We start from the raw sequence: 10,726 nt of genomic DNA, 5'->3' as shown, positions 1-10,726 counted from the left end.
GTAAACTGACATTCACAGCACCATTTGTAACAGCTCCAAACTGGAAACACCACCCAGTGACTAGCAACAGGTGAATGGCTAAACAATGTGTATAGCATTCGTACAGTGGAACACAAATCAACAATAAAAAAAAGAATGAACTATTGATACAAATAACAACATAGATGGATCTCAAAATATTTATGCAGAGTTAAAGAAGCCAGACAACCAAGTGTATCTACTGTTTAATTCAATTTATATAAAACTATAAAAATGCAAACTAATCTATAGGAAGAAAAAGCAAATCGCTGGTTGCCTGGGGACTGGGAATGGGGAGGAAGAATAAGGGAGGGAGAAGTTACAGAGACACAAGAAACTTTGGAGGTGACAGGTATCTTCACTATTTTCATGTGGTCACGGTTTCATGAGTTTAGACTGTGTCAAAACTGATCAGGCTACAAATGAACTTATCTACAAAACAGAAATGGAGTTACAGATGTAAAAAATAAATTCATAGTTACTGGGGAGTAAGCAGGGGAGGGATAAATTGGAAGATTGGGATTAACACATACACAGTACTATACATAAAATGGATAACTAATATGGACCTACTGTGTAGCACAGGGAACTCTACTCAATACTCTGTAATGGCCTATACGGGAAAAGAATCTAAAAAAGAGTGGATATATGTATATGTATAACTGATTCACTTTGCTGTACACCTGAAACTAATACAACATTGTAAATTATACCCCAATAAAAATTTTTTTAAAAACTGACCAAATTGTTTAAATATATGCAGTTTATTATATGTCAACTATATATCCATAAAGCAAAACAAAACAAAACGAAACAGAAAACGTTTTTAGGAGTTGGTAGTGTGGTTACTCACACGTTCCACAAACCGACATTTGTCAAGCTTTTAAAAAGTAATGATTTTTATATCTGTTGATGACATTAGCCATTTTCAGTAAAGTGTGGCAAATATTTCCTTAATTTTGTTCCTTTTTTAAGAAAAAACTGTATGTGATTTTTAGCCAGATAGAAACCTTACATTTTTATCAAATTAAATGCATGTCTTCTATGTTTTTGGCTTGTGCTGCTGTGCTCTGCTCAGAAAGAATCCCTACTTCAAAATTATATATTTACAATCTTCACACACTTTTTTTTTGTTTTTTTGGGTTTTTTTGCGGTACGCGGGCCTCTCACTGCTGTGGCATCTCCCGCCGCGGAGCACAGGCTCCGGACGCACAGGCTCAGCGGCCATGGCTCACGGGCCCAGCCGCTCCGTGGCATGTGGGATCCTCCCGGACCGGGGCACGAACCCGTGTCCCCTGCATCAGCAGGCGGACTCTCAACCACTGTGCCACCAGGGAAGCTCTCACACACATTTTATTCTAGCATTTTTATTGCTTTATATTCTACATAAAATTCTGCCTTGAATTTAGTTTGGAATAAGGCAGAAATTGAAACTTATTTTTTTCCCCTAATTACTTAGCTGGTTGGATTAACATCATTTATTGAATAATCACTCTTGTCCCACTCTTGAGATTTTTATCATCTCAAAGTACTTAACATTTGGGGGGGGGGCAGTGGTGGGAGAAGCGGAGGAGCTTCACCTGGGGCCTCAGGCTCTCATGCTGGTGGCCCTGGTGGTGGCTCTTTTTGCTGTCCTTGGGTTAAAACTCCTGCACCAAAGTTCATTACACTTTACTGGCAGTAAATACTCTTGGATTCTAGCTGCTCTCCAGTTCAGAGTAGATCCATGAAGCTTTTGCTTCTGACCCAGAAAAAATGTAGACATTTATTTCCCCCTCTTCATCTCTGCTCCATCTGCTGATAGCCTCTCCCTGGCACCCATGCCTCACCCCTACCGATGGAGGAACAAAAAGATAAGTGAAACACGTGGGTTAGGAAAACCTGCAGTAGGGAAGGAGGGGCTTCAAATACAGCTTTCTGTGTCTTTCTTCTCTTTGTTTACTTCATTTAATTTGCGGGGAGATTCTGGGACCTATCTTCACAAGTTTTTCATCTTAGTCTAAAGTCTCCTTCAAATATCCCTAGATAGAGACAAAATATGTCATTGCAAATTGTTTGGATAAATTTATCAGAATAAGAAAAAAACATCTCTTTATGGCCCCCATGTCCCCCTCCTGGAAGCTCTGGTCATCCAGGCTGACATCTCATGACTCTTACTTGTCTGAAGATACACAATTAATTTTTTCTTAGGAAACTAATTACCGGATCATTTATAAAATTAAAGTTTTACCAAATGTAATAACATCCTCTTCTCTTGTGCTGTCGGCTGTTTCTCAGCTCCTAGCTCTGTCAGTTATGGCGATCCATAAGTATTTTTACTCAATAAATAAAGACATTTATGGCACTTTAAAATAGACCTTCAGGGACGCTTCAGAAACTATTTTTCCGATGGATTTTATCACATTATACTCATCTTTTGTATTTTCCTCCTGACAGCCATCTCCTAAAAAAAAAATCAGACTGGCCTGTAATGATAATCTGGCTCATTTCAAAGGCTGGATTAGAGTACTAATACTAGTAAATATAATAATTATAACTAACATTTATTGAGCCCTAACTAATAATAACCCTTGCTTAAACACAGGTAAGCACTACATGGAAGTAGAGATATTTATTTCAAAATTAGACTCCACTTTGGCATGAAAATGTCCTTCCTTTGCTCCCCCGCCCACCTCTGCTTTTTTTTTGTCCGCTCCCGGCTGAATGTGGGATCTTAGTTCCCTGACTAGGGATAGAATCTGCGCCCCGTGCACTGGAAGCACAGGGTCTTAACCACTGGACTGCCAGGGAACCCCTGCCCTCCTCTTTTTAATGGGACACACATTCTGCCCCCCAAATTATAATACTGGCCTCAGCACCCAAACAGCGGTCAAATATTGCTTACTCACTTTCTTGCCCACAATCCTGAGGAGATGCACAAAATTGCACCTTCCTCTTGTGTCTCTCTGCTTCTCTTACCTCTACTACGCTTTGGGCTGGTCACACAGATGTACCAAAACGTGGTTGGTGACCACAGCAATTTGATTTTTCACTAACATTGTTCAGTAGCTTTGCTTTTTTTTGGGTGGTTGGGTAGGGCTGTCACTTTATATCCATATTTTGGATGTGTAGAGGTAGGCAGAGTTTTTTCTTTTCTTTTTTCACCCTTTATCCAGAAAATGTAAATTCTCAGGGAATGTATTGGTCATTCTGGTTTTCATTTGAATGCCCACCCCGATCATGAGAGAGGAGTTGAAGTCTTTGTTTTGTCTCAAACTCAGGAATCTCAATTTACAGGAAATTGAATAGCAAGCAGAGTTGTGATTAGTTCGAGCCTTGCAATGGTCAACCTTGATCTGGGGAGACTTCGTACCTCTGTGAGAGCAGAAGCAGGAGGGCAACTCTGCTCCCTGCTGCAAGCCAGCTCCTGCACCTTGCGGGCTCACTATGAAAAGACGTGGCCTTTGGGATTGACATATATACACTAATATGTATAAAATGGATAACTAATAAGAACCTGCTGTATAAAAAGTTTAAAAAAAAAAGACGTGGCTTTTCAGCATTTGCCTATCACTCCTAATTCTCATTTCTAGAGCAAAACATCATTTTGTGTCAACCTGAGGTTTCATCTCTAATCGTGAGCATTCTGATTTTCTTTGACCACTCTGGAATGTTTGTATTTGTTTTTAAGCAGTGTCAAAAAATATTTGTAAAGAGTAGTTTAAAGGGTGTAGTGCAGTGGGGAAATTATAGATTTTAAATAAATATCAATTGTCATTTTTGCTTCAATCATTTGGTCTTTTGATGTTATAGTTTTACACCAGATCAATGGTGAATTTGATCTTTATCATTCACTACAACACTGCAGGAAGTTTGTATCCAAGTGCTTCTTAAGCTTTTTTATTCAAGTCCCAGCTCTCTGACCCTAAGAGGCTGGGGATAGGGTTACTGTCTGCAAGAGGCACAGCTGTCTCCACTGCCATCTCCAGCCCCCTTAGCTTCCTTTAGCAAGTTGGAATTTTCTCCATGCTCACATCCCCACACCGCGAGAAGAGATCTGCTCTAGGTAGGTGGAATCACACGAGGTCAGCCAATGGCCGGCTGGAAACAACATCAGAACTCTGGGCCGGGCTGTACCCGATTTGGAACTCCCCTACCCCCAGTCCACTAGCACCCCATACCAGGCACTCCCTTTGGAAGACGGTTCATTTTCAACATCCTTTAAGTTGGTGCTTTGGGACTCCACAGTAATTGCCCCCAAACTTTAAAAAAAAATCCATTTCAAGGTCTGCTTTTCTCCCTAAAGTCTTTATACTCAACTCTGCAATCTTATTGCATTTATTCTTTAGTGTTAAATAAGAAAAAATAATGTTGCAATATGTGTATTCTTAGATGTTATAGGCTATACACCCATTTTGGTGACTACATAAAGGTAGGCATTGATTCCAAGTAAAAGCAGTGAGAAGTACAGCAGGTAGGGAACATAGACCTTAAGACTTAAAAAAAAAAACAAAAAACAATGGCCCTCTGTAATGCTTTTCCTCCTTCCGTGTAGTTTTCTCTGATCTCTAGAGCATGCCAAAAGTTCAAGCACTAATAAACTATAAAAAGAGAAGCTAAGAAAAATTTCCCGTTTAGAAGAGAGGTATTAAATGAAAGGTCTTTCACACAATAATTTTTAAGAAAACACAGTGAGGAAGGAAGATAATAAGAGGATTTTTTTTTTTTTTTTCGGTACGCAGACGTCTCACTGTTGTGGCCTCTCCCGTCGCAGAGCACAGGCTCCGGACGCGCAGGCTCAGCGGCCATGGCTCACGGGGCCCAGCTGCTCCGCGGCATGCGGGATCCTCCCGGACCGGGGCACGAACCCGTGTCCCCTTCATCGGCAGGCGGACCCTCAACCACTGCGCCACCAGGGAAGCCCAGTAAAAACTTTTAATAGCTATGAGGCCGTTATTCAACATATGTGAAGTATGATGTTTTTCAGGAAGTGGTTATTTAACAGAGACCTAAATTGATTGAATTTTCAGGTGCTTTTGGAGCAATTCCCCAGAGACAACATCAAAGTAGCAAAGTGCAATGGTCAGTCACTTGACCGGGGGCCAGGGAACTAGACTTCTCCTGGCCCGGTCACCAGCTTGCTCAGCCACTTTGCCTAAGTCGCCTGGACTCTCGATTTCTGGCCCTCCATTTTCTTACTTACGAAAAGGGGTCACAACTCTAAAATTATGAGACTATACAATTTTGAATTTTATAAACACTCTGATTTGCTGTATTGGACAGTTAACTAAGGGAAAGGTGATTAAAAAAATATAAAGATGTACATGGTAAAAAAACAAAAACTTCAAACAGCACAGAAAGATATAAAATGTAATCTCCCTCTCCACCAACTTCTAGTCCCCTAACCTATATTGACCAAATATCCTTAGTATAATTACCTATCCTCCAAGAAATTTTTATGCAAGGATCAGTGTATATGTATATAGACTTTAAAATGTTTACACAAATGGCATACTGACTACTGTTTATATTTTGCCCTTCTTTTCCACTTAATAACATATCTTGGAGATCTTGCACATGAAACATACAAACTTACCTCATTCTTCTTAACAGCTGCACGTTATTTCATTGTTCATCATGATTTATTTAATCAGTTTCCTACTAATAGGTTTCTGGGTTTTTGCCAGAATATGTCATTGCAATTAATGCTGTAATGAACATCTCTCTATGCATATAAAGAAGCAGACTTTTGCAAATATATACCATAGGTAAATTTCCAGTAGTAGAATTACCAGATCAAATGATAAGTGCATTTTAAATTTTGGTAGACTCTGAAATTACTCTTCCTAAATGTTTACCAATTTATCTTTCAACCAAGGCTGTGTTCAAGTGCCTATTTCTTCCTACCCTTACCAACACTGGGCATTACCAATCTTTTACATTTTTTGTCAGTTGTACATAAAAATATGGTGACAGGTAGATTTGAAGGTCAGAATTAAATGATGTAAGATTATCGATCTTTATGTATTTCCTTGTATTTAGCTCAACAGAGAGGTTCCTTTCATCTTTGTTTGATGTTTTGCATTTATCAGCCTGTTGATTTAATTCTATGATAACTTTGGAAGTTTAACAATTAACCAGATTTACTTATGCTGCTAAGGACCATCAAGACCCACCTTCCATTTGCATTGGGCTTCAGGCCCTCATTTAATTTCAGAAAATTTGCCCTAATGCGGCCATCTTCTGCGATTTAACTGATACAGTTGAAGACACAATGGATACTTCACTCGCTACATTGTGTCCTGAGAGTTGAACAGTGAGTTACAGGGCAGCTCTCAGAAAACCCAGGTTAAAAGGAAAAACAGATCATGCACTGATCTGTTTAACAGATTTCTCAGGTTAAAATCTCATTGTAGATTTTCTCTCTGATCTAGTAGAGTTCATCCTAACAGTTACTTGCTACTCCTTCAAAAAGGGCAGAGTGCCATACTTTATCTTGATATTGCTTCAGGCAAAAATATGTGTTGACTATCACCTATGTTATTTTGCATCTAGCTTCCCAGACTTTCGTGAACACAGTTGGTAGGAATATGTCTGTTTACAGAAAGGAAAAATGACACTCAGCCACAATCAGGGATGAATTCAAAGGCATTACATTGGGGTACAACTGAAATACAGTTTCAGACTTGACAACCTTCAGTGCTTTGAAAGTTATCACACACAACTAACTTGCACTACCCCCGTAAGAAAATTCTAATAATCTCTAGAAGTTTTTACAACTTTCCTTTGAGCTACAAAAATAAGCATCTATCTGCCATGAACAAATCTCCAGGGTTCACCGATAAATGCTGTGTGTCGTTTAAGCCCTCTAAAAAGTATCTGAGAGTATATATGCCACAGGCATGGTTTCTAAAACAACCACAGTGAAACCTGGGAAAGAAGAGATAAAGGAAAAGAGAAGAGACAGAGAAGGAAGGAAGGAAAGGGAAATGGTGAGGGTGCAACTGAAGAGTGCAAGGTCAGCCAGGGGTCAAGGGTGAGAGGGTAGAATTATTTTCAAATTTGTGTTGGTCCAGCCTAACTTTTTTCTCCAGTTATACAAGGTCACAAGTGTCGATTTAGAAGGTTCTCTTAGGACATGATGGAAGAAATTTTCACATATTGAGGTATGGGGAAGTCATTCTGGCTTATACCAGACTTGGCTTGAACTCTCTGTTCTCTAGAACAGCCTGTGTTATGGCCTGTCAAGCACACATTGTACATCTGCTTTAACCATTAAAGAAAAGAATGCTTTTAAAAATCAAAATGGAGGGCTTCCCTGGTGGCGCAGTGGTTGAGAGTCCGCCTGCCGATGCAGGGGACATGGGTTTGTGCCCCGGTCCGGGAAGATCCCACATGCCGCGGAGCGGCTGCGCCCGTGAGCCTGCGCGTCCAGAGCCTGTGCTCTGCAACGGGAGAGGCCACAACAGTGAGAGGCCCGCGTACCGCAAAAAAAAAAAAAAAAAAATCAAAATGGAGGAACTACGGCTCAGGCATCCAAAATGGAGCTAAGTAGCCATCGTGGGTGTAGTTTCAGACACATTCCTGCATCACTGGGAACTTGAATTTTCTGAACTGTATCAGACTCAAGGACACCAGCAGCCGTTTTCAGAACAATATCTGCTAGCAGCTGCAAACTTATGGTCTCAAGGTCTCCCCTTGTGACTATGCAACCATTTTGGATCCCAACTAATCCTTGCTTAATGAGTGCCCTTAACTTCTTGCCAGCTCCAATCCTAATGCTTGACAAACAGCTTATGTAACTTTGTGGGTTTTGCCTACATATCCTCTCTCATTTTGCGGTCTGGAGGAACACGATTCAAGTGCTTCTTAGTCTGTGTTTCCCACACTATAGTCCTCAGTCTGGCTCGAATAAAGCTCTTTTCTATTCCTATTGTTTACTGATTATTTGCATCAACAGACACCTACCAGTATTATTAGATCTGTAAAATGGAATTCATGCTACTATCAATATATTTAGAGAACACTTGGAATACATGCTAACATATGGGAGAGAGATAATCACTTTGGGGAATATGGAGCAGAGGTACTTTTACCTATTCTCTCAATAAGTAGAATCCAAAACCCTGGACATTATATATAAAACATATAAGAAAATTCAGAAGTGGAGAGGAGAAGGTGGACCACTTAGGGACCTCGAGACACAAGGAACAACAGGTGGTAAGTTCCCTGGTTTGCTTTTTCCATCACATAGCCAAGACTTGGAGCTGAAGAAGCTACCAAGGCAGAAGTACCAACAGACACAGACAAAAACAGCAACAACAACAAAAGCCTGTTCTTTCCAGTCAAAGGACCAGGTAAGGAGTCACCTCAGAAGACAGAACACTTTTAGAAAACAACCATTCTAGTTCAGTCAAACACTCTAGAACACATACTATGTTCATGGATTGGAACACTCGCCATAGTACAAGCCTTAGTTCTTCTCGAATTGATATACAGGTGTAACACAATTCTTATCAAAATCTCAGTATGATTTTTGTACATATAGACAAGATTGGTCTAAAATCTATATGGAAAGGCGAAGGAACTAGAATTGCTGAAACGATTTTGAAAAATAAGAATAAAGCAGAGGGACTCAGGTTACCCAATTTCTATCAACAGTTGAATTGTTAAAGAAATAAAATGTGGCATATTCATACCATGGAATACTATACAGCAATGAATGAATAACTACAGATATAGGCATGAGATGAATGAATCTATTAGAATTATCTAATTTAGGGTGAACAAGCCAGACACAAAAGACTATACATGGTGTGATTCCATATATATAAAATTTTAAAGCAGGCAAATGTAAACTATATTATTTAGGGATAAATACTTCGATGGTATTTATCCCTAATAATATAGTATAATAATGTATAATAGAGTATAAAACAAAGCAAGGAAATGGTTTCCATAAAAGTCAAGAAAGTAGTTACTTCTGGTGGGAGGACAAGAGATATGAGGGGGTTTCTGGGGGTGTTTGCAGTATTTTATGTATTTTATTTCTTGTAATTATAGAAAGTGTGCTTTATACTAATGTCTTAAGCTGTACATTTATATTTTATGCACTTTTCTATATACATATTGCACTTTTTCAGTGTAAAGTTGCTTTGTTTTTTTTTTAATTTATTTATTTTGGGCCGCGTTAGATCTTCGCTGCTGCGTGCGGGCTTTCTCTAGTTGCCGTGAGCGGAGGCTACTCTTTGTTGTGGTGCACGGGCTTCTCATTGAGGCGGCTTCTCTTTGTTGCGGAGCATGGGCTCTAGGTGCGCAGGCTTCGGTAGTTGTGGCACGTGGGCTCAGTAGTTGTGGCTCGTAGGCTCTAGAGCACAGGCTCAGTAGTTGTGGCGCACGGGCTTAGTTGCTCCACGGCATGTGGGATCTTCCTGGACCAGGGATCAAACCCGTATCCCCTGCATTGGCAGATGGATTCTTAACCACTGTGCCACCAGGGAAGTCCAATGTAAAGTTTATTTTTAAAAAAGATTGCTCGTAGGCTTCCCTGGTGGCGCAGTGGTTGGGAGTTTGCCTGCCAATGCAGGGCACACGGGTTCGTGCCCCGGTCCGGGAAGATCCCACATGCTGCGGAGCGGCTGGGCCTGTGAGACATGGCCGCTGGGCCTGCGCGTCCGGAGCCTGTGCTCCGCAACGGGAGAGGCCACAACAGTGAGAGGCCCGCGTACCGCAAAAAAAAAAAAAAAAAAAAGAAGAAGGAGGACTAGGACATTAATAACTGGGATGGAGAACAGCAATTAGAGAAGACTAAAAGTAAATGGAGGCGGAGGAAAAGTCAAGATGTGGTAACCAGTCTCTAAAGACGGCGCCTAATGAATCACACCCCCGGTAGTGTAGTCCCACATGAATTCTGGGATGGTCCATTAAAACGGATGGAATGAGATAGAAATGACACTACCTGACTTCCAAGGCTAGGTCAGAGGAAGGTTTGCCTGGGTCTCTTGGAATGAGAACCCAGCTCTCATACTGGAGAAGTCCAAGCCACCCAGCTGCACTCACGGCTAATAGCCACACCACCTGCAGCCACACGCAGGAGGTATCTTAGGTGTCTAGTCCAATAGAGCCACCAGATGACTGCAGTCCCAGTCAATATCTGACTTCACCTAACACAACCCACAAGTAGTACCCGCCTGAGCCCAGTTAACCCACAGAACTGAGGAAGATAGTAACAAATTGTTATGCCACTAAGTTTTGGGGAGGTTTGTTACACAGCAATAGATAACCAGAACACAAAGATAACCCAACAGTTTGGAGCTTGGGGGACTGGATGAATAATGATACCCTGACTGAGACAGACAGTGTGGAGAAAAAGTAGGTTTGTGTCGGAGAAATAAATTTAGTTCTGGACTTTGAGATGCCTGTGGAACATCTAGATGTAGGCATCCAGTAGGCATTTATTTATAGTGACAAGCCTGAAGCCCAGGGAAGAGATCCGGTCTGAGGATAGAGATTTGGAAGACATTTCAGCATATCGCCGTAAGAGTATAGGACCTGTCCAAGAAGTAGGACCTACTCCCTCAAAGACTAGTCCTAACATCATCTCCTATAGAAGAACCCAGGGACACTGGTTTTTAAACGCCAACTCTTTCCTAGTAATTTAGTAGTTCTTTGAACATATCTTTTCTACAGTCCTTACCATACTTCCCTATCATTATTTATTTACATGTCT

This window comes from Delphinapterus leucas, chromosome 14 (genome assembly GCF_059928025.1).
Source record: "Delphinapterus leucas isolate spDelLeu-1000000601 "Yukka" chromosome 14, BTC_Dleu_Yukka2, whole genome shotgun sequence".
NCBI lineage: Eukaryota > Metazoa > Chordata > Mammalia > Artiodactyla > Monodontidae > Delphinapterus > Delphinapterus leucas.
The sequence above is the reverse complement of the archived record's forward strand: the minus strand, read 5'-3'. Positions refer to the sequence as shown.